This window comes from Phalangium opilio, unplaced genomic scaffold (assembly GCF_054372755.1).
Source record: "Phalangium opilio isolate 3A_F unplaced genomic scaffold, DU_Popi_V2 ptg000054l_1, whole genome shotgun sequence".
Classification (NCBI taxonomy): domain Eukaryota; kingdom Metazoa; phylum Arthropoda; class Arachnida; order Opiliones; family Phalangiidae; genus Phalangium; species Phalangium opilio.
The window spans coordinates 5,708,726-5,732,385 of record NW_028324173.1 but is presented as its reverse complement, the minus strand read 5'-3'; the positions used below and the strand labels follow the sequence as shown (position 1 = coordinate 5,732,385).

The window sequence follows — 23,660 nt, the reverse complement described above, 5'->3', positions numbered from 1 at the left end:
ATAAAAAGTGAAAAAGCCAACGGCACGCAGTGTTCCTAAGTGGTCTCCCTCCCAAGTACTGACTGCGCTCGACGCTGCTTAACTTCGGTGATCGGACGAGAACCGGTGTTTTCAGCGTGATATGGCCGTTGCCGAGAGTGCTATTTAATAATTCGAATTTAAATTAAGTGAGACAAATTAACCTTCATCTTTTTAAAACAATAACAAAAAGAAAATATGTTGGCTTTTTTCATATCTATTGGAATTTAAAAGAGGAATAAAAAGTGAAAAAGCCAACGGCACGCAGTGTTCCTAAGTGGTCTCCCTCCCAAGTACTGACTGCGCTCGACGCTGCTTAACTTCGGTGATCGGACGAGAACCGGTGTTTTCAGCGTGATATCGCCGTTGCCGAGAGTGCTATTTAATAATTCGAATTTAAATTAAGTGAGACAAATTAACCTTCATCTTTTTAAAACAATAACAAAAAGAAAATATGTTGGCTTTTTTCATATCTATTGGAATTTAAAAGAGGAATAAAAAGTGAAAAAGCCAACGGCACGCAGTGTTCCTAAGTTGTCTCCCTCCCAAGTACTGACTGCGCTCGACGCTGCTTAACTTCGGTGATCGGACGAGAACCGGTGTTTTCAGCGTGATATGGCCGTTGCCGAGAGTGCTATTTAATAATTCGAATTTAAATTAAGTGAGACAAATTAACCTTCATCTTTTTAAAACAATAACAAAAAGAAAATATGTTGGCTTTTTTCATATCTATTGGAATTTAAAAGAGGAATAAAAAGTGAAAAAGCCAACGGCACGCAGTGTTCCTAAGTGGTCTCCCTCCCAAGTACTGACTGCGCTCGACGCTGCTTAACTTCGGTGATCGGACGAGAACCGGTGTTTTCAGCGTGATATGGCCGTTGCCGAGAGTGCTATTTAATAATTCGAATTTAAATTAAGTGAGACAAATTAACCTTCATCTTTTTAAAACAATAAGAAAAAGAAAATATGTTGGCTTTTTTCATATCTATTGGAATTTAAAAGAGGAATAAAAAGTGAAAAAGCCAACGGCACGCAGTGTTCCTAAGTGGTGTCCCTCCCAAGTACTGACTGCGCTCTACGCTGCTTAACTTCGGTGATCCGACGAGAACCGGTGTTTTCAGCGTGATATGGCCGTTGTCGAGAGTGCTAGATAATAATTCGAATTTAAATTAAGTGAGACAAATTGACCTTCATCTTTTTAATACAATAACAAAAAGAAAATATGTTTGCTTTTTTCATATCTATAGGAATTTAAAAGAGGAAAAAAATAGTGAAAAAGCCAACGGCACGCAGTGTTCGTAAGTGGTCTCCCTCCCAAGTACTGACTGCGCTCGACGCTGCTTAACTTCGGTGATCGGACGAGAACCGGTGTTTTCAGCGTGATATGGCCGTTGCCGAGAGTGCTATTTAATAATTCGAATTTAAATTAAGTGAGACAAATTAACCTTCATCTTTTTAAAACAATAACAAAAAGAAAATATGTTGGCTTTTTTCATATCTATTGGAATTTAAAAGAGGAATAAAAAGTGAAAAAGACAACGGCACGCAGTGTTCCTAAGTGGTCTCCCTCCCAAGTACTGACTGCGCTCGACGCTGCTTAACTTCGGTGATCGGACGAGAACCGGTGTTTTCAGCGTGATATGGCCGTTGCCGAGAGTGCTATTTAATAATTCGAATTTAAATTAAGTGAGACAAATTAACCTTCATCTTTTTAAAACAATAACAAAAAGAAAATATGTTGGCTTTTTTCATATCTATTGGAATTTAAAAGAGGAATAAAAAGTGAAAAAGCCAACGGCACGCAGTGTTCCTAAGTGGTCTCCCTCCCAAGTACTGACTGCGCTCGACGCTGCTTAACTTCGGTGATCGGACGAGAACCGGTGTTTTCAGCGTGATATCGCCGTTGCCGAGAGTGCTATTTAATAATTCGAATTTAAATTAAGTGAGACAAATTAACCTTCATCTTTTTAAAACAATAACAAAAAGAAAATATGTTGGCTTTTTTCATATCTATTGGAATTTAAAAGAGGAATAAAAAGTGAAAAAGCCAACGGCACGCAGTGTTCCTAAGTGGTCTCCCTCCCAAGTACTGACTGCGCTCGACGCTGCTTAACTTCGGTGATCGGACGAGAACCGGTGTTTTCAGCGTGATATGGCCGTTGCCGAGAGTGCTATTTAATAATTCGAATTTAAATTAAGTGAGACAAATTAACCTTCATCTTTTTAAAACAATAACAAAAAGAAAATATGTTGGCTTTTTTCATATCTATTGGAATTTAAAAGAGGAATAAAAAGTGAAAAAGCCAACGGCACGCAGTGTTCCTAAGTGGTCTCCCTCCCAAGTACTGACTGCGCTCTACGCTGCTTAACTTCGGTGATCGGACGAGAACCGGTGTTTTCAGCGTGATATGGCCGTTGCCGAGAGTGCTATTTAATAATTCGAATTTAAATTAAGTGAGACAAATTAACCTTCATCTTTTTAAAACAATAAGAAAAAGAAAATATGTTGGCTTTTTTCATATCTATTGGAATTTAAAAGAGGAATAAAAAGTGAAAAAGCCAACGGCACGCAGTGTTCCTAAGTGGTGTCCCTCCCAAGTACTGACTGCGCTCTACGCTGCTTAACTTCGGTGATCCGACGAGAACCGGTGTTTTCAGCGTGATATGGCCGTTGTCGAGAGTGCTAGATAATAATTCGAATTTAAATTAAGTGAGACAAATTGACCTTCATCTTTTTAATACAATAACAAAAAGAAAATATGTTTGCTTTTTTCATATCTATAGGAATTTAAAAGAGGAAAAAAATAGTGAAAAAGCCAACGGCACGCAGTGTTCGTAAGTGGTCTCCCTCCCAAGTACTGACTGCGCTCGACGCTGCTTAACTTCGGTGATCGGACGAGAACCGGTGTTTTCAGCGTGATATGGCCGTTGCCGAGAGTGCTATTTAATAATTCGAATTTAAATTAAGTGAGACAAATTAACCTTCATCTTTTTAAAACAATAACAAAAAGAAAATATGTTGGCTTTTTTCATATCTATTGGAATTTAAAAGAGGAATAAAAAGTGAAAAAGACAACGGCACGCAGTGTTCCTAAGTGGTCTCCCTCCCAAGTACTGACTGCGCTCGACGCTGCTTAACTTCGGTGATCGGACGAGAACCGGTGTTTTCAGCGTGATATGGCCGTTGCCGAGAGTGCTATTTAATAATTCGAATTTAAATTAAGTGAGACAAATTAACCTTCATCTTTTTAAAACAATAACAAAAAGAAAATATGTTGGCTTTTTTCATATCTATTGGAATTTAAAAGAGGAATAAAAAGTGAAAAAGCCAACGGCACGCAGTGTTCCTAAGTGGTCTCCCTCCCAAGTACTGACTGCGCTCGACGCTGCTTAACTTCGGTGATCGGACGAGAACCGGTGTTTTCAGCGTGATATGGCCGTTGCCGAGAGTGCTATTTAATAATTCGAATTTAAATTAAGTGAGACAAATTAACCTTCATCTTTTTAAAACAATAACAAAAAGAAAATATGTTGGCTTTTTTCATATCTATTGGAATTTAAAAGAGGAATAAAAAGTGAAAAAGCCAACGGCACGCAGTGTTCCTAAGTGGTCTCCCTCCCAAGTACTGACTGCGCTCGACGCTGCTTAACTTCGGTGATCGGACGAGAACCGGTGTTTTCAGCGTGATATGGCCGTTGCCGAGAGTGCTATTTAATAATTCGAATTTAAATTAAGTGAGACAAATTAACCTTCATCTTTTTAAAACAATAACAAAAAGAAAATATGTTGGCTTTTTTCATATCTATTGGAATTTAAAAGAGGAATAAAAAGTGAAAAAGCCAACGGCACGCAGTGTTCCTAAGTGGTGTCCCTCCCAAGTACTGACTGCGCTCTACGCTGCTTAACTTCGGTGATCCGACGAGAACCGGTGTTTTCAGCGTGATATGGCCGTTGTCGAGAGTGCTAGATAATAATTCGAATTTAAATTAAGTGAGACAAATTGACCTTCATCTTTTTAATACAATAACAAAAAGAAAATATGTTTGCTTTTTTCATATCTATAGGAATTTAAAAGAGGAAAAAAATAGTGAAAAAGCCAACGGCACGCAGTGTTCGTAAGTGGTCTCCCTCCCAAGTACTGACTGCGCTCGACGCTGCTTAACTTCGGTGATCGGACGAGAACCGGTGTTTTCAGCGTGATATGGCCGTTGCCGAGAGTGCTATTTAATAATTCGAATTTAAATTAAGTGAGACAAATTAACCTTCATCTTTTTAAAACAATAACAAAAAGAAAATATGTTGGCTTTTTTCATATCTATTGGAATTTAAAAGAGGAATAAAAAGTGAAAAAGACAACGGCACGCAGTGTTCCTAAGTGGTCTCCCTCCCAAGTACTGACTGCGCTCGACGCTGCTTAACTTCGGTGATCGGACGAGAACCGGTGTTTTCAGCGTGATATGGCCGTTGCCGAGAGTGCTATTTAATAATTCGAATTTAAATTAAGTGAGACAAATTAACCTTCATCTTTTTAAAACAATAACAAAAAGAAAATATGTTGGCTTTTTTCATATCTATTGGAATTTAAAAGAGGAATAAAAAGTGAAAAAGCCAACGGCACGCAGTGTTCCTAAGTGGTCTCCCTCCCAAGTACTGACTGCGCTCGACGCTGCTTAACTTCGGTGATCGGACGAGAACCGGTGTTTTCAGCGTGATATGGCCGTTGCCGAGAGTGCTATTTAATAATTCGAATTTAAATTAAGTGAGACAAATTAACCTTCATCTTTTTAAAACAATAACAAAAAGAAAATATGTTGGCTTTTTTCATATCTATTGGAATTTAAAAGAGGAATAAAAAGTGAAAAAGCCAACGGCACGCAGTGTTCCTAAGTGGTCTCCCTCCCAAGTACTGACTGCGCTCGACGCTGCTTAACTTCGGTGATCGGACGAGAACCGGTGTTTTCAGCGTGATATGGCCGTTGCCGAGAGTGCTATTTAATAATTCGAATTTAAATTAAGTGAGACAAATTAACCTTCATCTTTTTAAAACAATAACAAAAAGAAAATATGTTGGCTTTTTTCATATCTATTGGAATTTAAAAGAGGAATAAAAAGTGAAAAAGCCAACGGCACGCAGTGTTCCTAAGTGGTCTCCCTCCCAAGTACTGACTGCGCTCGACGCTGCTTAACTTCGGTGATCGGACGAGAACCGGTGTTTTCAGCGTGATATGGCCGTTGCCGAGAGTGCTATTTAATAATTCGAATTTAAATTAAGTGAGACAAATTAACCTTCATCTTTTTAAAACAATAACAAAAAGAAAATATGTTGGCTTTTTTCATATCTATTGGAATTTAAAAGAGGAATAAAAAGTGAAAAAGCCAACGGCACGCAGTGTTCCTAAGTGGTGTCCCTCCCAAGTACTGACTGCGCTCTACGCTGCTTAACTTCGGTGATCCGACGAGAACCGGTGTTTTCAGCGTGATATGGCCGTTGTCGAGAGTGCTAGATAATAATTCGAATTTAAATTAAGTGAGACAAATTGACCTTCATCTTTTTAATACAATAACAAAAAGAAAATATGTTTGCTTTTTTCATATCTATAGGAATTTAAAAGAGGAAAAAAATAGTGAAAAAGCCAACGGCACGCAGTGTTCGTAAGTGGTCTCCCTCCCAAGTACTGACTGCGCTCGACGCTGCTTAACTTCGGTGATCGGACGAGAACCGGTGTTTTCAGCGTGATATGGCCGTTGCCGAGAGTGCTATTTAATAATTCGAATTTAAATTAAGTGAGACAAATTAACCTTCATCTTTTTAAAACAATAACAAAAAGAAAATATGTTGGCTTTTTTCATATCTATTGGAATTTAAAAGAGGAATAAAAAGTGAAAAAGACAACGGCACGCAGTGTTCCTAAGTGGTCTCCCTCCCAAGTACTGACTGCGCTCGACGCTGCTTAACTTCGGTGATCGGACGAGAACCGGTGTTTTCAGCGTGATATGGCCGTTGCCGAGAGTGCTATTTAATAATTCGAATTTAAATTAAGTGAGACAAATTAACCTTCATCTTTTTAAAACAATAACAAAAAGAAAATATGTTGGCTTTTTTCATATCTATTGGAATTTAAAAGAGGAATAAAAAGTGAAAAAGCCAACGGCACGCAGTGTTCCTAAGTGGTCTCCCTCCCAAGTACTGACTGCGCTCGACGCTGCTTAACTTCGGTGATCGGACGAGAACCGGTGTTTTCAGCGTGATATGGCCGTTGCCGAGAGTGCTATTTAATAATTCGAATTTAAATTAAGTGAGACAAATTAACCTTCATCTTTTTAAAACAATAACAAAAAGAAAATATGTTGGCTTTTTTCATATCTATTGGAATTTAAAAGAGGAATAAAAAGTGAAAAAGCCAACGGCACGCAGTGTTCCTAAGTGGTCTCCCTCCCAAGTACTGACTGCGCTCGACGCTGCTTAACTTCGGTGATCGGACGAGAACCGGTGTTTTCAGCGTGATATGGCCGTTGCCGAGAGTGCTATTTAATAATTCGAATTTAAATTAAGTGAGACAAATTAACCTTCATCTTTTTAAAACAATAACAAAAAGAAAATATGTTGGCTTTTTTCATATCTATTGGAATTTAAAAGAGGAATAAAAAGTGAAAAAGCCAACGGCACGCAGTGTTCCTAAGTGGTCTCCCTCCCAAGTACTGACTGCGCTCGACGCTGCTTAACTTCGGTGATCGGACGAGAACCGGTGTTTTCAGCGTGATATGGCCGTTGCCGAGAGTGCTATTTAATAATTCGAATTTAAATTAAGTGAGACAAATTAACCTTCATCTTTTTAAAACAATAAGAAAAAGAAAATATGTTGGCTTTTTTCATATCTATTGGAATTTAAAAGAGGAATAAAAAGTGAAAAAGCCAACGGCACGCAGTGTTCCTAAGTGGTGTCCCTCCCAAGTACTGACTGCGCTCTACGCTGCTTAACTTCGGTGATCCGACGAGAACCGGTGTTTTCAGCGTGATATGGCCGTTGTCGAGAGTGCTAGATAATAATTCGAATTTAAATTAAGTGAGACAAATTGACCTTCATCTTTTTAATACAATAACAAAAAGAAAATATGTTTGCTTTTTTCATATCTATAGGAATTTAAAAGAGGAAAAAAATAGTGAAAAAGCCAACGGCACGCAGTGTTCGTAAGTGGTCTCCCTCCCAAGTACTGACTGCGCTCGACGCTGCTTAACTTCGGTGATCGGACGAGAACCGGTGTTTTCAGCGTGATATGGCCGTTGCCGAGAGTGCTATTTAATAATTCGAATTTAAATTAAGTGAGACAAATTAACCTTCATCTTTTTAAAACAATAACAAAAAGAAAATATGTTGGCTTTTTTCATATCTATTGGAATTTAAAAGAGGAATAAAAAGTGAAAAAGACAACGGCACGCAGTGTTCCTAAGTGGTCTCCCTCCCAAGTACTGACTGCGCTCGACGCTGCTTAACTTCGGTGATCGGACGAGAACCGGTGTTTTCAGCGTGATATGGCCGTTGCCGAGAGTGCTATTTAATAATTCGAATTTAAATTAAGTGAGACAAATTAACCTTCATCTTTTTAAAACAATAACAAAAAGAAAATATGTTGGCTTTTTTCATATCTATTGGAATTTAAAAGAGGAATAAAAAGTGAAAAAGCCAACGGCACGCAGTGTTCCTAAGTGGTCTCCCTCCCAAGTACTGACTGCGCTCGACGCTGCTTAACTTCGGTGATCGGACGAGAACCGGTGTTTTCAGCGTGATATCGCCGTTGCCGAGAGTGCTATTTAATAATTCGAATTTAAATTAAGTGAGACAAATTAACCTTCATCTTTTTAAAACAATAACAAAAAGAAAATATGTTGGCTTTTTTCATATCTATTGGAATTTAAAAGAGGAATAAAAAGTGAAAAAGCCAACGGCACGCAGTGTTCCTAAGTGGTCTCCCTCCCAAGTACTGACTGCGCTCGACGCTGCTTAACTTCGGTGATCGGACGAGAACCGGTGTTTTCAGCGTGATATGGCCGTTGCCGAGAGTGCTATTTAATAATTCGAATTTAAATTAAGTGAGACAAATTAACCTTCATCTTTTTAAAACAATAACAAAAAGAAAATATGTTGGCTTTTTTCATATCTATTGGAATTTAAAAGAGGAATAAAAAGTGAAAAAGCCAACGGCACGCAGTGTTCCTAAGTGGTCTCCCTCCCAAGTACTGACTGCGCTCTACGCTGCTTAACTTCGGTGATCGGACGAGAACCGGTGTTTTCAGCGTGATATGGCCGTTGCCGAGAGTGCTATTTAATAATTCGAATTTAAATTAAGTGAGACAAATTAACCTTCATCTTTTTAAAACAATAAGAAAAAGAAAATATGTTGGCTTTTTTCATATCTATTGGAATTTAAAAGAGGAATAAAAAGTGAAAAAGCCAACGGCACGCAGTGTTCCTAAGTGGTGTCCCTCCCAAGTACTGACTGCGCTCTACGCTGCTTAACTTCGGTGATCCGACGAGAACCGGTGTTTTCAGCGTGATATGGCCGTTGTCGAGAGTGCTAGATAATAATTTGAATTTAAATTAAGTGAGACAAATTGACCTTCATCTTTTTAATACAATAACAAAAAGAAAATATGTTTGCTTTTTTCATATCTATAGGAATTTAAAAGAGGAAAAAAATAGTGAAAAAGCCAACGGCACGCAGTGTTCGTAAGTGGTCTCCCTCCCAAGTACTGACTGCGCTCGACGCTGCTTAACTTCGGTGATCGGACGAGAACCGGTGTTTTCAGCGTGATATGGCCGTTGCCGAGAGTGCTATTTAATAATTCGAATTTAAATTAAGTGAGACAAATTAACCTTCATCTTTTTAAAACAATAACAAAAAGAAAATATGTTGGCTTTTTTCATATCTATTGGAATTTAAAAGAGGAATAAAAAGTGAAAAAGACAACGGCACGCAGTGTTCCTAAGTGGTCTCCCTCCCAAGTACTGACTGCGCTCGACGCTGCTTAACTTCGGTGATCGGACGAGAACCGGTGTTTTCAGCGTGATATGGCCGTTGCCGAGAGTGCTATTTAATAATTCGAATTTAAATTAAGTGAGACAAATTAACCTTCATCTTTTTAAAACAATAACAAAAAGAAAATATGTTGGCTTTTTTCATATCTATTGGAATTTAAAAGAGGAATAAAAAGTGAAAAAGCCAACGGCACGCAGTGTTCCTAAGTGGTCTCCCTCCCAAGTACTGACTGCGCTCGACGCTGCTTAACTTCGGTGATCGGACGAGAACCGGTGTTTTCAGCGTGATATGGCCGTTGCCGAGAGTGCTATTTAATAATTCGAATTTAAATTAAGTGAGACAAATTAACCTTCATCTTTTTAAAACAATAACAAAAAGAAAATATGTTGGCTTTTTTCATATCTATTGGAATTTAAAAGAGGAATAAAAAGTGAAAAAGCCAACGGCACGCAGTGTTCCTAAGTGGTCTCCCTCCCAAGTACTGACTGCGCTCGACGCTGCTTAACTTCGGTGATCGGACGAGAACCGGTGTTTTCAGCGTGATATGGCCGTTGCCGAGAGTGCTATTTAATAATTCGAATTTAAATTAAGTGAGACAAATTAACCTTCATCTTTTTAAAACAATAACAAAAAGAAAATATGTTGGCTTTTTTCATATCTATTGGAATTTAAAAGAGGAATAAAAAGTGAAAAAGCCAACGGCACGCAGTGTTCCTAAGTGGTCTCCCTCCCAAGTACTGACTGCGCTCTACGCTGCTTAACTTCGGTGATCCGACGAGAACCGGTGTTTTCAGCGTGATATGGCCGTTGCCGAGAGTGCTATTTAATAATTCGAATTTAAATTAAGTGAGACAAATTAAACTTCATCTTTTTAAAACAATAACAAAAAGAAAATATGTTTGCTTTTTTCATATCTACTGGAATTTAAAAGAGGAAAAAAAAGTGAAAAAGCCAACGGCACGCAGTGTTCCTAAGTGGTCTCCCTCCCAAGTACTGACTGCGCTCGACGCTGCTTAACTTCGGTGATCCGACGAGAACCGGTGTTTTCAGCGTGATATGGCCGTTGCCGAGAGTGCTAGATAATAATTCGAATTTAAATTAAGTGAGACAAATTGACCTTCATCTTTTTAAAACAATAACAAAAAGAAAATATGTTTGCTTTTTTCATATCTATAGGAATTTAAAAGAGGAAAAAAAAGTGAAAAAGCCAACTGCACGCAGTGTTCCTAAGTGGTCTCCCTCCCAAGTACTGACTGCGCTCGACGCTTCTTAACTTCGGTGATCGGACGAGAACCGGTGTTTTCAGCGTGATATGGCCGTTGCCGAGAGTGCTATTTAATAATTCGAATTTAAATTAAGTGAGACAAATTAACCTTCATCTTTTTAAAACAATAACAAAAAGAAAATATGTTGGCTTTTTTCATATCTATAGGAATTTAAAAGAGGAAAAAAAAGTGAAAAAGCCAACGGCCCGCAGTGTTCCTAAGTGCTCTCCCTCCCAAGTACTGACTGCGCTCGACGCTGCTCAACTTCGGTGATCGGACGAGAACCGGTGTTTTCAGCGTGATATGGCCGTTGCCGAGAGTGCTAGATAATAATTCGAATTTAAATTAAGTGAGACAAATTAACCATCATCTTTTTAAAACAATAACAAAAAGAAAATATGTTTGCTTTTTTCATATCTATTGGAATTTAAAAGAGGAAAAAAAAGTGAAAAAGCCAACGGCACGCAGTGTTCCTAAGTGGTCTCCCTCCCAAGTACTGACTGCGCTCGACGCTGCTTAACTTCGGTGATCCGACGAGAACCGGTGTTTTCAGCGTGATATGGCCGTTGTCGAGAGTGCTAGATAATAATTCGAATTTAAATTAAGTGAGACAAATTGACCATCTTTTTAATACAATAACAAAAAGAAAATATGTTTGCTTTTTTCATATCTATACGAATTTAAAAGAGGAAAAAAATAGTGAAAAAGCCAACGGCACGCAGTGTTCCTAAGTGGTCTCCCTCCCAAGTACTGACTGCGCTCGACGCTGCTTAACTTCGGTGACCGGACGAGAACCGGTGTTTTCAGCTTGATATGGCTGTTGCCGAGAGTGCTATTTAATAATTCGAATTTAATTAACCTTCATCTTTATAAATCAATAAGAAAAAGAAGATTTGTTTGCTTTTTTCATATCTCATGGAATTTAAAAGAGGAAATAAAAGTGAAAAAGCCAACGGCACGCAAAGTTTACAAGTACTGACTGCGCTCGACGCTGCTTAACTTCGGTGATCGGACGAGAACCGGTGTTTTCAGCGTGATATGGCCGTTGCCGAGAGTGCTATTTAATAATTCGAATTTAAATTAAGTGAGACAAATTAACCTTCATCTTTTTAAAACAATAACAAAAAGAAAATATGTTTGCTTTTTTCATATCTATTGGAATTTAAAAGAGGAAAAAAAAGTGAAAAAGCCAACGGCACGCAGTGTTCCTAAGTGGTCTCCCTCCCAAGTACTGACTGCGCTCGACGCTGCTTAACTTCGGTGATCCGACGAGAACCGGTGTTTTCAGCGTGATATGGCCGTTGCCGAGAGTGCTAGATAATAATTCGAATTTAAATTAAGTGAGACAAATTGACCTTCATCTTTTTAAAACAATAACAAAAAGAAAATATGTTTGCTTTTTTCATATCTATAGGAATTTAAAAGAGGAAAAAAAAGTGAAAAAGCCAACTGCACGCAGTGTTCCTAAGTGGTCTCCCTCCCAAGTACTGACTGCGCTCGACGCTTCTTAACATCGGTGATCGGACGAGAACCGGTGTTTTCAGCGTGATATGGCCGTTGCCGAGAGTGCTAGATAATAATTCGAATTTAAATTAAGTGAGACAAATTGACCTTCATCTTTTTAATACAATAACAAAAAGAAAATATGTTTGCTTTTTTCATATCTATAGGAATTTAAAAGAGGAAAAAAATAGTGAAAAAGCCAACGGCACGCAGTGTTCCTAAGTGGTCTCCCTCCCAAGTACTGACTGCGCTCGACGCTGCTTAACTTCGGTGACCGGACGAGAACCGGTGTTTTCAGCTTGATATGGCTGTTGCCGAGAGTGCTATTTAATAATTCGAATTTAATTAACCTTCATCTTTATAAATCAATAAGAAAAAGAAGATTTGTTTGCTTTTTTCATATCTCATGGAATTTAAAAGAGGAAATAAAAGTGAAAAAGCCAACGGCACGCAAAGTTTACAAGTACTGACTGCGCTCGACGCTGCTTAACTTCGGTGATCGGACGAGAACCGGTGTTTTCAGCGTGATATGGCCGTTGCCGAGAGTGCTATTTAATAATTCGAATTTAAATTAAGTGAGACAAATTAACCTTCATCTTTTTAAAACAATAACAAAAAGAAAATATGTTTGCTTTTTTCATATCTATTGGAATTTAAAAGAGGAAAAAAAAGTGAAAAAGCCAACGGCACGCAGTGTTCCTAAGTGGTCTCCCTCCCAAGTACTGACTGCGCTCGACGCTGCTTAACTTCGGTGATCCGACGAGAACCGGTGTTTTCAGCGTGATATGGCCGTTGCCGAGAGTGCTAGATAATAATTCGAATTTAAATTAAGTGAGACAAATTGACCTTCATCTTTTTAAAACAATAACAAAAAGAAAATATGTTTGCTTTTTTCATATCTATAGGAATTTAAAAGAGGAAAAAAAAGTGAAAAAGCCAACTGCACGCAGTGTTCCTAAGTGGTCTCCCTCCCAAGTACTGACTGCGCTCGACGCTTCTTAACTTCGGTGATCGGACGAGAACCGGTGTTTTCAGCGTGATATGGCCGTTGCCGAGAGTGCTATTTAATAATTCGAATTTAAATTAAGTGAGACAAATTAACCTTCATCTTTTTAAAACAATAACAAAAAGAAAATATGTTGGCTTTTTTCATATCTATAGGAATTTAAAAGAGGAAAAAAAGTGAAAAAGCCAACGGCCCGCAGTGTTCCTAAGTGCTCTCCCTCCCAAGTACTGACTGCGCTCGACGCTGCTCAACTTCGGTGATCGGACGAGAACCGGTGTTTTCAGCGTGATATGGCCGTTGCCGAGAGTGCTAGATAATAATTCGAATTTAAATTAAGTGAGACAAATTAACCATCATCTTTTTAAAACAATAACAAAAAGAAAATATGTTTGCTTTTTTCATATCTATTGGAATTTAAAAGAGGAAAAAAAAGTGAAAAAGCCAACGGCACGCAGTGTTCCTAAGTGGTCTCCCTCCCAAGTACTGACTGCGCTCGACGCTGCTTAACTTCGGTGATCCGACGAGAACCGGTGTTTTCAGCGTGATATGGCCGTTGCCGAGAGTGCTTGATAATAATTCGAATTTAAATTAAGTGAGACAAATTGACCTTCATCTTTTTAAAACAATAACAAAAAGAAAATATGTTTGCTTTTTTCATATCTATAGGAATTTAAAAGAGGAAAAAAAAAGTGAAAAAGCCAACGGCACGCAGTGTTCCTAAGTGGTCTCCCTCCCAAGTACTGCCTGCGCTCGACGCTGCTTAACTTCGGTGATCGGACGAGAACCGGTGTTTTCAGCGTGATATGGCCGTTGCCGAGAGTGCTATTTAATAATTCGAATTTAAATTAAGTGAGACAAATTAACCTTCATCTTTTTAAAACAATAACAAAAAGAAAATATGTTGGCTTTTTTCATATCTATTGGAATTTAAAAGAGGAATAAAAAGTGAAAAAGCCAACGGCACGCAGTGTTCCTAAGTGGTCTCCCTCCCAAGTACTGACTGCGCTCGACGCTGCTTAACTTCGGTGATCGGACGAGAACCGGTGTTTTCAGCGTGATATCGCCGTTGCCGAGAGTGCTGTTTAATAATTCGAATTTAAATTAAGTGAGACAAATTAACCATCTTTTTAAAACAATAACAAAAAGAAAATATGTTGGCTTTTTTCATATCTATTGGAATTTAAAAGAGGAATAAAAAGTGAAAAAGCCAACGGCACGCAGTGTTCCTAAGTGGTCTCCCTCCCAAGTACTGACTGCGCTCGACGCTGCTTAACTGCGGTGATCGGACGAGAACCGGTGTTTTCAGCGTGATATGGCCGTTGCCGAGAGTGCTATTTAATAATTCGAATTTAAATTAAGTGAGACAAATTAACCTTCATCTTTTTAAAACAATAACAAAAAGAAAATATGTTGGCTTTTTTCATATCTATTGGAATTTAAAAGAGGAATAAAAAGTGAAAAAGCCAACGGCACGCAGTGTTCCTAAGTGGTCTCCCTCCCAATTACTGACTGCGCTCGACGCTGCTTAACTTCGGTGATCGGACGAGAACCGGTGTTTTCAGCGTGATATGGCCGTTGCCGAGAGTGCTATTTAATAATTCGAATTTAAATTAAGTGAGACAAATTAACCTTCATCTTTTTAAAACAATAACAAAAAGAAAATATGTTGGCTTTTTTCATATCTATAAGAATTTAAAAGAGGAAAAAAATAGTGAAAAAGCCAACGGCACGCAGTGTTCCTAAGTGGTCTCCCTCCCAAGTACTGACTGCGCTCGACGCTGCTTAACTGCGGTGATCGGACGAGAACCGGTGTTTTCAGCGTGATATGGCCGTTGCCGAGAGTGCTATTTAATAATTCGAATTTAAATTAAGTGAGACAAATTAACCTTCATCTTTTTAAAACAATAACAAAAAGAAAATATGTTGGCTTTTTTCATATCTATTGGAATTTAAAAGAGGAATAAAAAGTGAAAAAGCCAACGGCACGCAGTGTTCCTAAGTGGTCTCCCTCCCAATTACTGACTGCGCTCGACGCTGCTTAACTTCGGTGATCGGACGAGAACCGGTGTTTTCAGCGTGATATGGCCGTTGCCGAGAGTGCTATTTAATAATTCGAATTTAAATTAAGTGAGACAAATTGACCTTCATCTTTTTAAAACAATAACAAAAAGAAAATATGTTTGCTTTTTTCATATCTATAGGAATTTAAAAGAGGAAAAAAAAAGTGAAAAAGCCAACGGCACGCAGTGTTCCTAAGTGGTCTCCCTCCCAAGTACTGACTGCGCTCGACGCTGCTCAACTTCGGTGATCGGACGAGAACCGGTGTTTTCAGCGTGATATGGCCGTTGCCGAGAGTGCTAGATAATAATTCGAATTTAAATTAAGTGAGACAAATTAACCATCATCTTTTTAAAACAATAACAAAAAGAAAATATGTTTGCTTTTTTCATATCTATTGGAATTTAAAAGAGGAAAAAAAAGTGAAAAAGCCAACGGCACGCAGTGTTCCTAAGTGGTCTCCCTCCCAAGTACTGACTGCGCTCGACGCTGCTTAACTTCGGTGATCCGACGAGAACCGGTGTTTTCAGCGTGATATGGCCGTTGCCGAGAGTGCTTGATAATAATTCGAATTTAAATTAAGTGAGACAAATTGACCTTCATCTTTTTAAAACAATAACAAAAAGAAAATATGTTTGCTTTTTTCATATCTATAGGAATTTAAAAGAGGAAAAAAAAAGTGAAAAAGCCAACGGCACGCAGTGTTCCTAAGTGGTCTCCCTCCCAAGTACTGCCTGCGCTCGACGCTGCTTAACTTCGGTGATCGGACGAGAACCGGTGTTTTCAGCGTGATATGGCCGTTGCCGAGAGTGCTATTTAATAATTCGAATTTAAATTAAGTGAGACAAATTAACCTTCATCTTTTTAAAACAATAACAAAAAGAAAATATGTTGGCTTTTTTCATATCTATTGGAATTTAAAAGAGGAATAAAAAGTGAAAAAGCCAACGGCACGCAGTGTTCCTAAGTGGTCTCCCTCCCAAGTACTGACTGCGCTCGACGCTGCTTAACTTCGGTGATCGGACGAGAACCGGTGTTTTCAGCGTGATATCGCCGTTGCCGAGAGTGCTGTTTAATAATTCGAATTTAAATTAAGTGAGACAAATTAACCATCTTTTTAAAACAATAACAAAAAGAAAATATGTTGGCTTTTTTCATATCTATTGGAATTTAAAAGAGGAATAAAAAGTGAAAAAGCCAACGGCACGCAGTGTTCCTAAGTGGTCTCCCTCCCAAGTACTGACTGCGCTCGACGCTGCTTAACTGCGGTGATCGGACGAGAACCGGTGTTTTCAGCGTGATATGGCCGTTGCCGAGAGTGCTATTTAATAATTCGAATTTAAATTAAGTGAGACAAATTAACCTTCATCTTTTTAAAACAATAACAAAAAGAAAATATGTTGGCTTTTTTCATATCTATTGGAATTTAAAAGAGGAATAAAAAGTGAAAAAGCCAACGGCACGCAGTGTTCCTAAGTGGTCTCCCTCCCAATTACTGACTGCGCTCGACGCTGCTTAACTTCGGTGATCGGACGAGAACCGGTGTTTTCAGCGTGATATGGCCGTTGCCGAGAGTGCTATTTAATAATTCGAATTTAAATTAAGTGAGACAAATTAACCTTCATCTTTTTAAAACAATAACAAAAAGAAAATATGTTGGCTTTTTTCATATCTATAAGAATTTAAAAGAGGAAAAAAATAGTGAAAAAGCCAACGGCACGCAGTGTTCCTAAGTGGTCTCCCTCCCAAGTACTGACTGCGCTCGACGCTGCTTAACTTCGGTGATCGGACGAGAACCGGTGTTTTCAGCGTGATATGGCTGTTGCCGAGAGTGCTATTTAATAATTCGAATTTAATTAACCTTCATCTTTATAAATCAATAAGAAAAAGAAGATTTGTTTGCTTTTTTCATATCTCATGGAATTTAAAAGAGGAAATAAAAGTGAAAAAGCCAACGGCACGCAAAGTTTATAAGTACTGACTGCGCTCGACGCTGCTTAACTTCGGTGATCGGACGAGAACCGGTGTTTTCAGCGTGATATGGCCGTTGCCGAGAGTGCTATTTAATAATTCGAATTTAAATTAAGTGAGACAAATTAACCTTCATCTTTTTAAAACAATAACAAAAAGAAAATATGTTGGCTTTTTTCATATCTATAAGAATTTAAAAGAGGAAAAAAATAGTGAAAAAGCCAACGGCACGCAGTGTTCCTAAGTGGTCTCCCTCCCAAGTACTGACTGCGCTCGACGCTGCTTAACTTCGGTGATCGGACGAGAACCGGTGTTTTCAGCGTGATATGGCCGTTGTCGAGAGTGCTAGATAATAATTCGAATTTAAATTAAGTGAGACAAATTGACCTTCATCTTTTTAATACAATAACAAAAAGAAAATATGTTTGCTTTTTTCATATCTATAGGAATTTAAAAGAGGAAAAAAAGTGAAAAAGCCAACGGTACGCAGTGTTCCTAAGTGGTCTCCCTCCCAAGTACTGACTGCGCTCGACGCTGCTTAACTTCGGTGATCGGACGAGAACCGGTGTTTTCAGCGTGATATGGCCGTTGCCGAGAGTGCTATTTAATAATTCGAATTTAAATTAAGTGAGACAAATTAACCTTCATCTTTTTAAAACAATAACAAAAAGAAAATATGTTTGCTTTTTTCATATCTATAGGAATTTAAAAGAGGAAAAAAAGTGAAAAAGCCAACGGTACGCAGTGTTCCTAAGTGGTCTCCCTCCCAATTACTGACTGCGCTCGACGCTGCTTAACTTCGGTGATCGGACGAGAACCGGTGTTTTCAGCGTGATATGGCCGTTGCCGAGAGTGCTATTTAATAATTCGAATTTAAATTAAGTGAGACAAATTAACCTTCATCTTTTTAAAACAATAACAAAAAGAAAATATGTTGGCTTTTTTCATATCTATAAGAATTTAAAAGAGGAAAAAAATAGTGAAAAAGCCAACGGCACGCAGTGTTCCTAAGTGGTCTCCCTCCCAAGTACTGACTGCGCTCGACGCTGCTTAACTTCGGTGATCGGACGAGAACCGGTGTTTTCAGCGTGATATGGCTGTTGCCGAGAGTGCTATTTAATAATTCGAATTTAATTAACCTTCATCTTTATAAATCAATAAGAAAAAGAAGATTTGTTTGCTTTTTTCATATCTCATGGAATTTAAAAGAGGAAATAAAAGTGAAAAAGCCAACGGCACGCAAAGTTTATAAGTACTGACTGCGCTCGACGCTGCTTAACTTCGGTGATCGGACGAGAACCGGTGTTTTCAGCGTGATATGGCCGTTGCCGAGAGTGCTATTTAATAATTCGAATTTAAATTAAGTGAGACAAATTAACCTTCATCTTTTTAAAACAATAACAAAAAGAAAATATGTTGGCTTTTTTCATATCTATAAGAATTTAAAAGAGGAAAAAAATAGTGAAAAAGCCAACGGCACGCAGTGTTCCTAAGTGGTCTCCCTCCCAAGTACTGACTGCGCTCGACGCTGCTTAACTTCGGTGATCGGACGAGAACCGGTGTTTTCAGCGTGATATGGCCGTTGTCGAGAGTGCTAGATAATAATTCGAATTTAAATTAAGTGAGACAAATTGACCTTCATCTTTTTAATACAATAACAAAAAGAAAATATGTTTGCTTTTTTCATATCTATAGGAATTTAAAAGAGGAAAAAAAGTGAAAAAGCCAACGGTACGCAGTGTTCCTAAGTGGTCTCCCTCCCAAGTACTGACTGCGCTCGACGCTGCTTAACTTCGGTGATCGGACGAGAACCGGTGTTTTCAGCGTGATATGGCCGTTGCCGAGAGTGCTATTTAATAATTCGAATTTAAATTAAGTGAGACAAATTAACCTTCATCTTTTTAAAACAATAACAAAAAGAAAATATGTTTGCTTTTTTCATATCTATAGGAATTTAAAAGAGGAAAAAAAGTGAAAAAGCCAACGGTACGCAGTGTTCCTAAGTGGTCTCCCTCCCAATTACTGACTACGCTCGACGCTGCTTAACTTCGGTGATCGGACGAGAACCGGTGTTTTCAGCGTGATATGGCCGTTGCCGAGAGTGCTATTTAATAATTCGAATTTAAATTAAGTGAGACAAATTAACCTTCATCTTTTTAAAACAATAACAAAAAGAAAATATGTTGGCTTTTTTCATATCTATAAGAATTTAAAAGAGGAAAAAAATAGTGAAAAAGCCAACGGCACGCAGTGTTCCTAAGTGGTCTCCCTCCCAAGTACTGACTGCGCTCGACGCTGCTTAACTTCGGTGATCGGACGAGAACCGGTGTTTTCAGCGTGATATGGCTGTTGCCGAGAGTGCTATTTAATAATTCGAATTTAATTAACCTTCATCTTTATAAATCAATAAGAAAAAGAAGATTTGTTTGCTTTTTTCATATCTCATGGAATTTAAAAGAGGAAATAAAAGTGAAAAAGCCAACGGCACGCAAAGTTTATAAGTACTGACTGCGCTCGACGCTGCTTAACTTCGGTGATCGGACGAGAACCGGTGTTTTCAGCGTGATATGGCCGTTGCCGAGAGTGCTATTTAATAATTCGAATTTAAATTAAGTGAGACAAATTAACCTTCATCTTTTTAAAACAATAACAAAAAGAAAATATGTTGGCTTTTTTCATATCTATTGGAATTTAAAAGAGGAAAAAAAAGTGAAAAAGCCAACGGCACGCAGTGTTCCTAAAGTGTCTCCCTCCCAAGTACTGACTGCGCTCGACGCTGCTTAACTTCGGTGATCCGACGAGAACCGGTGTTTTCAGCGTGATATGGCCGTTGCCGAGAGTGCTAGATAATAATTCGAATTTAAATTAAGTGAGACAAATTGACCTTCATCTTTTTAAAACAATAACAAAAAGAAAATATGTTTGCTTTTTTCATATCTATAGGAATTTAAAAGAGGAAAAAAAAGTGAAAAAGCCAACTGCACGCAGTGTTCCTAAGTGGTCTCCCTCCCAAGTACTGACTGCGCTCGACGCTTCTTAACTTCGGTGATCGGACGAGAACCGGTGTTTTCAGCGTGATATGGCCGTTGCCGAGAGTGCTATTTAATAATTCGAATTTAAATTAAGTGAGACAAATTAACCTTCATCTTTTTAAAACAATAACAAAAAGAAAATATGTTGGCTTTTTTCATATCTATAGGAATTTAAAAGAGGAAAAAAAAGTGAAAAAGCCAACGGCACACAGTGTTCCTAAGTGGTCTCCCTCCCAAGTACTGACTGCGCTCGACGCTGCTTAACTTCGGTGATCGGACGAGAACCGGTGTTTTCAGCGTGATATGGCCGTTGCCGAGAGTGCTAGATAATAATTCGAATTTAAATTAAGTGAGACAAATTAACCATCATCTTTTTAAAACAATAACAAAAAGAAAATATGTTTGCTTTTTTCATATCTATTGGAATTTAAAAGAGGAAAAAAAAGTGAAAAAGCCCACGGCACGCAGTGTTCCTAATTGGTCTCCCTCCCAAGTACTGACTGCGCTCGACGCTGCTTAACTTCGGTGATCCGACGAGAACCGGTGTTTTCAGCGTGATATGGCCGTTGCCGAGAGTGCTAGATAATAATTCGAATTTAAATTAAGTGAGACAAATTGACCTTCATCTTTTTAAAACAATAACAAAAAGAAAATATGTTTGCTTTTTTCATATCTATAGGAATTTAAAAGAGGAAAAAAAAGTGAAAAAGCCAACGGCACGCAGTGTTCCTAAGTGGTCTCCCTCCCAAGTACTGACTGCGCTCGACGCTGCTTAACTTCGGTGATCGGACGAGAACCGGTGTTTTCAGCGTGATATGGCCGTTGCCGAGAGTGCTATTTAATAATTCGAATTTAAATTAAGTGAGACAAATTAACCTTCATCTTTTTAAAACAATAACAAAAAGAAAATATGTTGGCTTTTTTCATATCTATTGGAATTTAAAAGAGGAATAAAAAGTGAAAAAGCCAACGGCACGCAGTGTTCCTAAGTGGTCTCCCTCCCAAGTACTGACTGCGCTCGACGCTGCTTAACTTCGGTGATCGGACGAGAACCGGTGTTTTCAGCGTGATATCGCCGTTGCCGAGAGTGCTATTTAATAATTCGAATTTAAATTAAGTGAGACAAATTAACCTTCATCTTTTTAAAACAATAACAAAAAGAAAATATGTTGGCTTTTTTCATATCTATTGGAATTTAAAAGAGGAATAAAAAGTGAAAAAGCCAACGTCACGCAGTGTTCCTAAGTGGTCTCCCTCCCAAGTACTGACTGCGCTCGACGCTGCTTAACTTCGGTGATCGGACGAGAACCGGTGTTTTCAGCGTGATATGGCCGTTGCCGAGAGTGCTATTTAATAATTCGAATTTAAATTAAGTGAGACAAATTAACCTTCATCTTTTTAAAACAATAACAAAAAGAAAATATGTTGGCTTTTTTCATATCTATTGGAATTTAAAAGAGGAATAAAAAGTGAAAAAGCCAACGGCACGCAGTGTTCCTAAGTGGTCTCCCTCCCAAGTACAGTCTGTTAGAAAAGTCTTTGCCCGTTGATTTGTTTTCCGAATATTTTGAATAATTCAAAAACCGTTGATCACAGAGAATTAACATTTGACACTAAGATAGATATTTTAGTTCTCCATCAAATGAGACCAAATTTGAAGTCGTAGGTCGAAGCACGTGCTAAAAAACGCGAGTTTTTCGAAAATCTGAAAATGTTCAACTTTTTAAATATTAGTTTTTGGAGAAAATAAATGTGATTTTCGTTATCAGGGGGGTCAATTTATATTTAGAAAGTGTCTTCAATTTCCTTGTATCTTTAATATTTCGCAAGATATTTCAATTTGTTTAAATTTATAAAATTGAGAACGCTCTAAGTTCCACAAAAAGTGAAAATGAAAACCGTTTACCCAGATATCTAGAACATCCCATATAGGGTATTTCTACCTATCTTTTTGTTGATATGACGAATTAGTAAGTTCCAGCTAACTTTAACTTTTCATTATGTTTAAAGGGATAATAAATGTTCTAATTTTAAGAATTTAGTCTTTCACTTCAATATTACCTGACCTTTGTAAATGTCACAAGGAATTTTTTTTAAATGTAAAGACTACTTTCCCATTGGTTTAGTAGCAGGGCCTGAAATAAGGTAAAATTATTATATAACGTGTGTCCAGTAACCTCTCCTTTGACTGGAAAATATATAGAACCCTGTCCTCCGGAGTTTCCAAAAATAGTGTCGAAACCTAATAGTCAAGCTATCTCAACTTCGGAAATATTTATCGGTCAAAATGTCAAGTGACCTTAATTTTTAAAAAAAAAATATGGGGCATTTTCAAATTTACTTGGACAATGTCCTGTGTCCTGTGCTTATTCCCGGCCCTGTTTAGTAGTGTTTACCTGTTTGGATTAAATCTCGTAATCTAAGCTGCTGTTAATGACCGAGCTTCACGATATTTTGACTTCACCATGAATAATCAGAACAGTCGGTCTACTCAAGCCAAATATAACCCATAAGGTGAAGGTTCATAAGTAGCTGTGATCTTATATTTGAAAAGTTAGTTGGAATTTTAGTTTATTTAGTCTTTATGCACAGACACGGTTAGTTACCCAATTTGACCACTAACAATAGAGGATGACTTCACATATGGATTAGCTGAGGCTGGGTCTACGAATGTCTAGTTATTCACTCTCTTAGGAACGTCCTATTATAGACCCGCAACATATCAGTTTTATGAATAAACCCTGGTTAAGCATTGTTATTTTGAATTTGAGAGTTGTCAAACACCTGGTTTAAGTCAATTTTTACACCCGAATAACGCCGCGTAGCTAGACTAGTTTGAAATCCTTACACACCACACTAACTTATTCATGGAAATAATGTTTAAATTTACGATTGCTGTGACGTTCAATTTCTGAATGTCTTGTATGGGTCATGAGTGAAAACAGTATTTTCAAATGATCATTGGTATGAAATTTTGGGCTTTTCTATTGCCAGGCCTATCGTAACATTGTTAGTACGACAGCAGTTACCACAAATACAAGTGGATTTTTAGTTCCGAATCTTAAATTTACTTCGAAACGGTATACGGACTAAATACCCTCAAGACCGAAACCCCATGTCATAATCCCCAGTATTGAAAAAAAAAACCCCTCCTTAGACAAAAACCCCCGGTCGTTTTCCCCCCTTCTCTAGGCAAAATCCCCCGGTCATTTTCCCTCATCCTAGAAGAAAGAAAAGCCCCCCATTCTCCCATTCTCAAGGCAAAATCCCCTCGTCATTTTCCTATTCCAAGAAGAAAGTAAAGCCCCCCCATTCTCAAGGCAAAATCCCCGGTCATTTTCCTTCATCCTAGAAGAACGCAAAGACCCCCCCCATTCTCAAGGCAAAATCCCCCGGTCATTTTCCCTCATCCTAGATGAAAGTAAAGCCCCCCCCCGTTCTCATGGCAAAATCCCCCGGTCATTTTCCCTCATCTTAGAAGAAAGTAAAGCCCCCCATTCTCCCATTCTCAAGGCAAAATCCCCCCGTCATTTTCCTATTCCTAGAAGAAAGTAAAGCCCCCATTCTCAAGGCAAAATCCCCGGTCATTTTCCCTCATCCTACAAGAACGCAAAGACCCCCCCATTCTCAAGGCAAAATCCCCCGGTCATTTTCCCTCATCCTAGGAGAAAGTAAAACGCCGCCATTTTGTGAAAATATATCGAGTGACGTTTAAATGGCCATATAGGTTACGTCGAATTATGGACTACTAGAAGAAAAGCCCGTTGCGG

General features: G+C 38.4%; 65 non-coding genes and 19 pseudogenes across 65 annotated transcripts; all 84 read right to left on the bottom strand.

Moving 5' to 3' along the window:
* Positions 1–14: 14 nt before the first annotated feature.
* LOC149671244 (5S ribosomal RNA) lies at positions 15–133 on the bottom strand. Its single transcript, XR_016367228.1, has one exon. It is a non-coding gene; the product is annotated as a 5S ribosomal RNA (ribosomal RNA).
* A 137-nt stretch (positions 134–270) lies between these two features.
* LOC149671243 (5S ribosomal RNA) lies at positions 271–389 on the bottom strand. The gene has a single exon (XR_016367575.1). It is a non-coding gene; the product is annotated as a 5S ribosomal RNA (ribosomal RNA).
* A 137-nt stretch (positions 390–526) lies between these two features.
* LOC149671242 (5S ribosomal RNA) lies at positions 527–645 on the bottom strand (annotated as a pseudogene).
* A 137-nt stretch (positions 646–782) lies between these two features.
* Positions 783–901, bottom strand: LOC149671241 (5S ribosomal RNA). The gene has a single exon (XR_016367217.1). It is a non-coding gene; the product is annotated as a 5S ribosomal RNA (ribosomal RNA).
* A 137-nt stretch (positions 902–1,038) lies between these two features.
* Positions 1,039–1,157, bottom strand: LOC149671240 (5S ribosomal RNA). Its single transcript, XR_016367683.1, has one exon. It is a non-coding gene; the product is annotated as a 5S ribosomal RNA (ribosomal RNA).
* A 138-nt stretch (positions 1,158–1,295) lies between these two features.
* On the bottom strand, positions 1,296–1,414 carry LOC149671239 (5S ribosomal RNA). The gene has a single exon (XR_016367549.1). It is a non-coding gene; the product is annotated as a 5S ribosomal RNA (ribosomal RNA).
* Positions 1,415–1,551: 137 nt separating this feature from the next.
* On the bottom strand, positions 1,552–1,670 carry LOC149671238 (5S ribosomal RNA). Its single transcript, XR_016367312.1, has one exon. It is a non-coding gene; the product is annotated as a 5S ribosomal RNA (ribosomal RNA).
* Positions 1,671–1,807: 137 nt separating this feature from the next.
* LOC149671237 (5S ribosomal RNA) lies at positions 1,808–1,926 on the bottom strand. Its single transcript, XR_016367574.1, has one exon. It is a non-coding gene; the product is annotated as a 5S ribosomal RNA (ribosomal RNA).
* Positions 1,927–2,063: 137 nt separating this feature from the next.
* LOC149671236 (5S ribosomal RNA) lies at positions 2,064–2,182 on the bottom strand. Its single transcript, XR_016367206.1, has one exon. It is a non-coding gene; the product is annotated as a 5S ribosomal RNA (ribosomal RNA).
* A 137-nt stretch (positions 2,183–2,319) lies between these two features.
* Positions 2,320–2,438, bottom strand: LOC149671235 (5S ribosomal RNA). Its single transcript, XR_016367338.1, has one exon. It is a non-coding gene; the product is annotated as a 5S ribosomal RNA (ribosomal RNA).
* A 137-nt stretch (positions 2,439–2,575) lies between these two features.
* LOC149671234 (5S ribosomal RNA) lies at positions 2,576–2,694 on the bottom strand. The gene has a single exon (XR_016367682.1). It is a non-coding gene; the product is annotated as a 5S ribosomal RNA (ribosomal RNA).
* Positions 2,695–2,832: 138 nt separating this feature from the next.
* On the bottom strand, positions 2,833–2,951 carry LOC149671233 (5S ribosomal RNA). Its single transcript, XR_016367548.1, has one exon. It is a non-coding gene; the product is annotated as a 5S ribosomal RNA (ribosomal RNA).
* Positions 2,952–3,088: 137 nt separating this feature from the next.
* On the bottom strand, positions 3,089–3,207 carry LOC149671232 (5S ribosomal RNA). The gene has a single exon (XR_016367258.1). It is a non-coding gene; the product is annotated as a 5S ribosomal RNA (ribosomal RNA).
* A 137-nt stretch (positions 3,208–3,344) lies between these two features.
* On the bottom strand, positions 3,345–3,463 carry LOC149671231 (5S ribosomal RNA). The gene has a single exon (XR_016367813.1). It is a non-coding gene; the product is annotated as a 5S ribosomal RNA (ribosomal RNA).
* A 137-nt stretch (positions 3,464–3,600) lies between these two features.
* LOC149671230 (5S ribosomal RNA) lies at positions 3,601–3,719 on the bottom strand. Its single transcript, XR_016367802.1, has one exon. It is a non-coding gene; the product is annotated as a 5S ribosomal RNA (ribosomal RNA).
* Positions 3,720–3,856: 137 nt separating this feature from the next.
* Positions 3,857–3,975, bottom strand: LOC149671229 (5S ribosomal RNA). The gene has a single exon (XR_016367681.1). It is a non-coding gene; the product is annotated as a 5S ribosomal RNA (ribosomal RNA).
* Positions 3,976–4,113: 138 nt separating this feature from the next.
* On the bottom strand, positions 4,114–4,232 carry LOC149671228 (5S ribosomal RNA). Its single transcript, XR_016367547.1, has one exon. It is a non-coding gene; the product is annotated as a 5S ribosomal RNA (ribosomal RNA).
* Positions 4,233–4,369: 137 nt separating this feature from the next.
* On the bottom strand, positions 4,370–4,488 carry LOC149671227 (5S ribosomal RNA). Its single transcript, XR_016367762.1, has one exon. It is a non-coding gene; the product is annotated as a 5S ribosomal RNA (ribosomal RNA).
* Positions 4,489–4,625: 137 nt separating this feature from the next.
* Positions 4,626–4,744, bottom strand: LOC149671226 (5S ribosomal RNA). The gene has a single exon (XR_016367791.1). It is a non-coding gene; the product is annotated as a 5S ribosomal RNA (ribosomal RNA).
* Positions 4,745–4,881: 137 nt separating this feature from the next.
* On the bottom strand, positions 4,882–5,000 carry LOC149671225 (5S ribosomal RNA). The gene has a single exon (XR_016367780.1). It is a non-coding gene; the product is annotated as a 5S ribosomal RNA (ribosomal RNA).
* A 137-nt stretch (positions 5,001–5,137) lies between these two features.
* Positions 5,138–5,256, bottom strand: LOC149671224 (5S ribosomal RNA). The gene has a single exon (XR_016367768.1). It is a non-coding gene; the product is annotated as a 5S ribosomal RNA (ribosomal RNA).
* A 137-nt stretch (positions 5,257–5,393) lies between these two features.
* Positions 5,394–5,512, bottom strand: LOC149671223 (5S ribosomal RNA). Its single transcript, XR_016367680.1, has one exon. It is a non-coding gene; the product is annotated as a 5S ribosomal RNA (ribosomal RNA).
* Positions 5,513–5,650: 138 nt separating this feature from the next.
* Positions 5,651–5,769, bottom strand: LOC149671222 (5S ribosomal RNA). The gene has a single exon (XR_016367545.1). It is a non-coding gene; the product is annotated as a 5S ribosomal RNA (ribosomal RNA).
* A 137-nt stretch (positions 5,770–5,906) lies between these two features.
* Positions 5,907–6,025, bottom strand: LOC149671221 (5S ribosomal RNA). The gene has a single exon (XR_016367651.1). It is a non-coding gene; the product is annotated as a 5S ribosomal RNA (ribosomal RNA).
* Positions 6,026–6,162: 137 nt separating this feature from the next.
* On the bottom strand, positions 6,163–6,281 carry LOC149671220 (5S ribosomal RNA). The gene has a single exon (XR_016367756.1). It is a non-coding gene; the product is annotated as a 5S ribosomal RNA (ribosomal RNA).
* A 137-nt stretch (positions 6,282–6,418) lies between these two features.
* LOC149671219 (5S ribosomal RNA) lies at positions 6,419–6,537 on the bottom strand. Its single transcript, XR_016367745.1, has one exon. It is a non-coding gene; the product is annotated as a 5S ribosomal RNA (ribosomal RNA).
* Positions 6,538–6,674: 137 nt separating this feature from the next.
* On the bottom strand, positions 6,675–6,793 carry LOC149671218 (5S ribosomal RNA). The gene has a single exon (XR_016367734.1). It is a non-coding gene; the product is annotated as a 5S ribosomal RNA (ribosomal RNA).
* A 137-nt stretch (positions 6,794–6,930) lies between these two features.
* Positions 6,931–7,049, bottom strand: LOC149671217 (5S ribosomal RNA). The gene has a single exon (XR_016367678.1). It is a non-coding gene; the product is annotated as a 5S ribosomal RNA (ribosomal RNA).
* A 138-nt stretch (positions 7,050–7,187) lies between these two features.
* On the bottom strand, positions 7,188–7,306 carry LOC149671216 (5S ribosomal RNA). Its single transcript, XR_016367544.1, has one exon. It is a non-coding gene; the product is annotated as a 5S ribosomal RNA (ribosomal RNA).
* A 137-nt stretch (positions 7,307–7,443) lies between these two features.
* On the bottom strand, positions 7,444–7,562 carry LOC149671215 (5S ribosomal RNA). The gene has a single exon (XR_016367540.1). It is a non-coding gene; the product is annotated as a 5S ribosomal RNA (ribosomal RNA).
* Positions 7,563–7,699: 137 nt separating this feature from the next.
* LOC149671214 (5S ribosomal RNA) lies at positions 7,700–7,818 on the bottom strand. The gene has a single exon (XR_016367573.1). It is a non-coding gene; the product is annotated as a 5S ribosomal RNA (ribosomal RNA).
* A 137-nt stretch (positions 7,819–7,955) lies between these two features.
* LOC149671213 (5S ribosomal RNA) lies at positions 7,956–8,074 on the bottom strand. The gene has a single exon (XR_016367723.1). It is a non-coding gene; the product is annotated as a 5S ribosomal RNA (ribosomal RNA).
* A 137-nt stretch (positions 8,075–8,211) lies between these two features.
* On the bottom strand, positions 8,212–8,330 carry LOC149671212 (5S ribosomal RNA). Its single transcript, XR_016367325.1, has one exon. It is a non-coding gene; the product is annotated as a 5S ribosomal RNA (ribosomal RNA).
* A 137-nt stretch (positions 8,331–8,467) lies between these two features.
* Positions 8,468–8,586, bottom strand: LOC149671211 (5S ribosomal RNA). The gene has a single exon (XR_016367677.1). It is a non-coding gene; the product is annotated as a 5S ribosomal RNA (ribosomal RNA).
* Positions 8,587–8,724: 138 nt separating this feature from the next.
* Positions 8,725–8,843, bottom strand: LOC149671210 (5S ribosomal RNA). Its single transcript, XR_016367543.1, has one exon. It is a non-coding gene; the product is annotated as a 5S ribosomal RNA (ribosomal RNA).
* A 137-nt stretch (positions 8,844–8,980) lies between these two features.
* On the bottom strand, positions 8,981–9,099 carry LOC149671209 (5S ribosomal RNA). Its single transcript, XR_016367414.1, has one exon. It is a non-coding gene; the product is annotated as a 5S ribosomal RNA (ribosomal RNA).
* Positions 9,100–9,236: 137 nt separating this feature from the next.
* LOC149671208 (5S ribosomal RNA) lies at positions 9,237–9,355 on the bottom strand. The gene has a single exon (XR_016367712.1). It is a non-coding gene; the product is annotated as a 5S ribosomal RNA (ribosomal RNA).
* Positions 9,356–9,492: 137 nt separating this feature from the next.
* LOC149671207 (5S ribosomal RNA) lies at positions 9,493–9,611 on the bottom strand. The gene has a single exon (XR_016367701.1). It is a non-coding gene; the product is annotated as a 5S ribosomal RNA (ribosomal RNA).
* A 137-nt stretch (positions 9,612–9,748) lies between these two features.
* On the bottom strand, positions 9,749–9,867 carry LOC149671206 (5S ribosomal RNA). Its single transcript, XR_016367552.1, has one exon. It is a non-coding gene; the product is annotated as a 5S ribosomal RNA (ribosomal RNA).
* Positions 9,868–10,004: 137 nt separating this feature from the next.
* On the bottom strand, positions 10,005–10,123 carry LOC149671205 (5S ribosomal RNA). The gene has a single exon (XR_016367643.1). It is a non-coding gene; the product is annotated as a 5S ribosomal RNA (ribosomal RNA).
* Positions 10,124–10,260: 137 nt separating this feature from the next.
* On the bottom strand, positions 10,261–10,379 carry LOC149671204 (5S ribosomal RNA; annotated as a pseudogene).
* Positions 10,380–10,516: 137 nt separating this feature from the next.
* Positions 10,517–10,635, bottom strand: LOC149671203 (5S ribosomal RNA; annotated as a pseudogene).
* A 137-nt stretch (positions 10,636–10,772) lies between these two features.
* LOC149671202 (5S ribosomal RNA) lies at positions 10,773–10,891 on the bottom strand. The gene has a single exon (XR_016367566.1). It is a non-coding gene; the product is annotated as a 5S ribosomal RNA (ribosomal RNA).
* A 135-nt stretch (positions 10,892–11,026) lies between these two features.
* Positions 11,027–11,145, bottom strand: LOC149671201 (5S ribosomal RNA; annotated as a pseudogene).
* A 122-nt stretch (positions 11,146–11,267) lies between these two features.
* Positions 11,268–11,370, bottom strand: LOC149671200 (5S ribosomal RNA; annotated as a pseudogene).
* A 137-nt stretch (positions 11,371–11,507) lies between these two features.
* LOC149671199 (5S ribosomal RNA) lies at positions 11,508–11,626 on the bottom strand. The gene has a single exon (XR_016367642.1). It is a non-coding gene; the product is annotated as a 5S ribosomal RNA (ribosomal RNA).
* Positions 11,627–11,763: 137 nt separating this feature from the next.
* Positions 11,764–11,882, bottom strand: LOC149671198 (5S ribosomal RNA; annotated as a pseudogene).
* A 138-nt stretch (positions 11,883–12,020) lies between these two features.
* Positions 12,021–12,139, bottom strand: LOC149671197 (5S ribosomal RNA; annotated as a pseudogene).
* Positions 12,140–12,261: 122 nt separating this feature from the next.
* LOC149671196 (5S ribosomal RNA) lies at positions 12,262–12,364 on the bottom strand (annotated as a pseudogene).
* A 137-nt stretch (positions 12,365–12,501) lies between these two features.
* LOC149671195 (5S ribosomal RNA) lies at positions 12,502–12,620 on the bottom strand. Its single transcript, XR_016367641.1, has one exon. It is a non-coding gene; the product is annotated as a 5S ribosomal RNA (ribosomal RNA).
* Positions 12,621–12,757: 137 nt separating this feature from the next.
* LOC149671194 (5S ribosomal RNA) lies at positions 12,758–12,876 on the bottom strand (annotated as a pseudogene).
* Positions 12,877–13,012: 136 nt separating this feature from the next.
* On the bottom strand, positions 13,013–13,131 carry LOC149671193 (5S ribosomal RNA; annotated as a pseudogene).
* A 137-nt stretch (positions 13,132–13,268) lies between these two features.
* LOC149671192 (5S ribosomal RNA) lies at positions 13,269–13,387 on the bottom strand. Its single transcript, XR_016367640.1, has one exon. It is a non-coding gene; the product is annotated as a 5S ribosomal RNA (ribosomal RNA).
* A 138-nt stretch (positions 13,388–13,525) lies between these two features.
* Positions 13,526–13,644, bottom strand: LOC149671191 (5S ribosomal RNA). Its single transcript, XR_016367441.1, has one exon. It is a non-coding gene; the product is annotated as a 5S ribosomal RNA (ribosomal RNA).
* Positions 13,645–13,781: 137 nt separating this feature from the next.
* On the bottom strand, positions 13,782–13,900 carry LOC149671190 (5S ribosomal RNA). The gene has a single exon (XR_016367572.1). It is a non-coding gene; the product is annotated as a 5S ribosomal RNA (ribosomal RNA).
* Positions 13,901–14,034: 134 nt separating this feature from the next.
* On the bottom strand, positions 14,035–14,153 carry LOC149671189 (5S ribosomal RNA). The gene has a single exon (XR_016367504.1). It is a non-coding gene; the product is annotated as a 5S ribosomal RNA (ribosomal RNA).
* A 137-nt stretch (positions 14,154–14,290) lies between these two features.
* LOC149671188 (5S ribosomal RNA) lies at positions 14,291–14,409 on the bottom strand. Its single transcript, XR_016367744.1, has one exon. It is a non-coding gene; the product is annotated as a 5S ribosomal RNA (ribosomal RNA).
* A 138-nt stretch (positions 14,410–14,547) lies between these two features.
* LOC149671187 (5S ribosomal RNA) lies at positions 14,548–14,666 on the bottom strand. Its single transcript, XR_016367503.1, has one exon. It is a non-coding gene; the product is annotated as a 5S ribosomal RNA (ribosomal RNA).
* Positions 14,667–14,803: 137 nt separating this feature from the next.
* On the bottom strand, positions 14,804–14,922 carry LOC149671186 (5S ribosomal RNA). Its single transcript, XR_016367743.1, has one exon. It is a non-coding gene; the product is annotated as a 5S ribosomal RNA (ribosomal RNA).
* Positions 14,923–15,060: 138 nt separating this feature from the next.
* Positions 15,061–15,179, bottom strand: LOC149671185 (5S ribosomal RNA). Its single transcript, XR_016367764.1, has one exon. It is a non-coding gene; the product is annotated as a 5S ribosomal RNA (ribosomal RNA).
* Positions 15,180–15,316: 137 nt separating this feature from the next.
* LOC149671184 (5S ribosomal RNA) lies at positions 15,317–15,435 on the bottom strand. Its single transcript, XR_016367639.1, has one exon. It is a non-coding gene; the product is annotated as a 5S ribosomal RNA (ribosomal RNA).
* Positions 15,436–15,573: 138 nt separating this feature from the next.
* On the bottom strand, positions 15,574–15,692 carry LOC149671183 (5S ribosomal RNA). Its single transcript, XR_016367421.1, has one exon. It is a non-coding gene; the product is annotated as a 5S ribosomal RNA (ribosomal RNA).
* Positions 15,693–15,829: 137 nt separating this feature from the next.
* LOC149671182 (5S ribosomal RNA) lies at positions 15,830–15,948 on the bottom strand. Its single transcript, XR_016367571.1, has one exon. It is a non-coding gene; the product is annotated as a 5S ribosomal RNA (ribosomal RNA).
* A 134-nt stretch (positions 15,949–16,082) lies between these two features.
* LOC149671181 (5S ribosomal RNA) lies at positions 16,083–16,201 on the bottom strand. The gene has a single exon (XR_016367502.1). It is a non-coding gene; the product is annotated as a 5S ribosomal RNA (ribosomal RNA).
* A 137-nt stretch (positions 16,202–16,338) lies between these two features.
* Positions 16,339–16,457, bottom strand: LOC149671180 (5S ribosomal RNA). The gene has a single exon (XR_016367742.1). It is a non-coding gene; the product is annotated as a 5S ribosomal RNA (ribosomal RNA).
* A 138-nt stretch (positions 16,458–16,595) lies between these two features.
* Positions 16,596–16,714, bottom strand: LOC149671179 (5S ribosomal RNA). Its single transcript, XR_016367214.1, has one exon. It is a non-coding gene; the product is annotated as a 5S ribosomal RNA (ribosomal RNA).
* A 122-nt stretch (positions 16,715–16,836) lies between these two features.
* Positions 16,837–16,939, bottom strand: LOC149671178 (5S ribosomal RNA; annotated as a pseudogene).
* A 138-nt stretch (positions 16,940–17,077) lies between these two features.
* Positions 17,078–17,196, bottom strand: LOC149671177 (5S ribosomal RNA). The gene has a single exon (XR_016367408.1). It is a non-coding gene; the product is annotated as a 5S ribosomal RNA (ribosomal RNA).
* Positions 17,197–17,332: 136 nt separating this feature from the next.
* On the bottom strand, positions 17,333–17,451 carry LOC149671176 (5S ribosomal RNA). Its single transcript, XR_016367563.1, has one exon. It is a non-coding gene; the product is annotated as a 5S ribosomal RNA (ribosomal RNA).
* Positions 17,452–17,587: 136 nt separating this feature from the next.
* On the bottom strand, positions 17,588–17,706 carry LOC149671175 (5S ribosomal RNA; annotated as a pseudogene).
* Positions 17,707–17,844: 138 nt separating this feature from the next.
* On the bottom strand, positions 17,845–17,963 carry LOC149671174 (5S ribosomal RNA). Its single transcript, XR_016367213.1, has one exon. It is a non-coding gene; the product is annotated as a 5S ribosomal RNA (ribosomal RNA).
* A 122-nt stretch (positions 17,964–18,085) lies between these two features.
* On the bottom strand, positions 18,086–18,188 carry LOC149671173 (5S ribosomal RNA; annotated as a pseudogene).
* A 138-nt stretch (positions 18,189–18,326) lies between these two features.
* On the bottom strand, positions 18,327–18,445 carry LOC149671172 (5S ribosomal RNA). Its single transcript, XR_016367395.1, has one exon. It is a non-coding gene; the product is annotated as a 5S ribosomal RNA (ribosomal RNA).
* A 136-nt stretch (positions 18,446–18,581) lies between these two features.
* LOC149671171 (5S ribosomal RNA) lies at positions 18,582–18,700 on the bottom strand. Its single transcript, XR_016367562.1, has one exon. It is a non-coding gene; the product is annotated as a 5S ribosomal RNA (ribosomal RNA).
* Positions 18,701–18,836: 136 nt separating this feature from the next.
* On the bottom strand, positions 18,837–18,955 carry LOC149671170 (5S ribosomal RNA; annotated as a pseudogene).
* Positions 18,956–19,093: 138 nt separating this feature from the next.
* Positions 19,094–19,212, bottom strand: LOC149671169 (5S ribosomal RNA). Its single transcript, XR_016367212.1, has one exon. It is a non-coding gene; the product is annotated as a 5S ribosomal RNA (ribosomal RNA).
* Positions 19,213–19,334: 122 nt separating this feature from the next.
* On the bottom strand, positions 19,335–19,437 carry LOC149671168 (5S ribosomal RNA; annotated as a pseudogene).
* Positions 19,438–19,574: 137 nt separating this feature from the next.
* LOC149671167 (5S ribosomal RNA) lies at positions 19,575–19,693 on the bottom strand (annotated as a pseudogene).
* Positions 19,694–19,830: 137 nt separating this feature from the next.
* LOC149671166 (5S ribosomal RNA) lies at positions 19,831–19,949 on the bottom strand (annotated as a pseudogene).
* Positions 19,950–20,086: 137 nt separating this feature from the next.
* On the bottom strand, positions 20,087–20,205 carry LOC149671165 (5S ribosomal RNA). Its single transcript, XR_016367531.1, has one exon. It is a non-coding gene; the product is annotated as a 5S ribosomal RNA (ribosomal RNA).
* A 137-nt stretch (positions 20,206–20,342) lies between these two features.
* On the bottom strand, positions 20,343–20,461 carry LOC149671164 (5S ribosomal RNA; annotated as a pseudogene).
* A 137-nt stretch (positions 20,462–20,598) lies between these two features.
* On the bottom strand, positions 20,599–20,717 carry LOC149671163 (5S ribosomal RNA). The gene has a single exon (XR_016367690.1). It is a non-coding gene; the product is annotated as a 5S ribosomal RNA (ribosomal RNA).
* A 137-nt stretch (positions 20,718–20,854) lies between these two features.
* LOC149671162 (5S ribosomal RNA) lies at positions 20,855–20,973 on the bottom strand. The gene has a single exon (XR_016367570.1). It is a non-coding gene; the product is annotated as a 5S ribosomal RNA (ribosomal RNA).
* Positions 20,974–21,110: 137 nt separating this feature from the next.
* On the bottom strand, positions 21,111–21,229 carry LOC149671161 (5S ribosomal RNA; annotated as a pseudogene).
* Between the last annotated feature and the right edge of the window lie 2,431 nt (positions 21,230–23,660).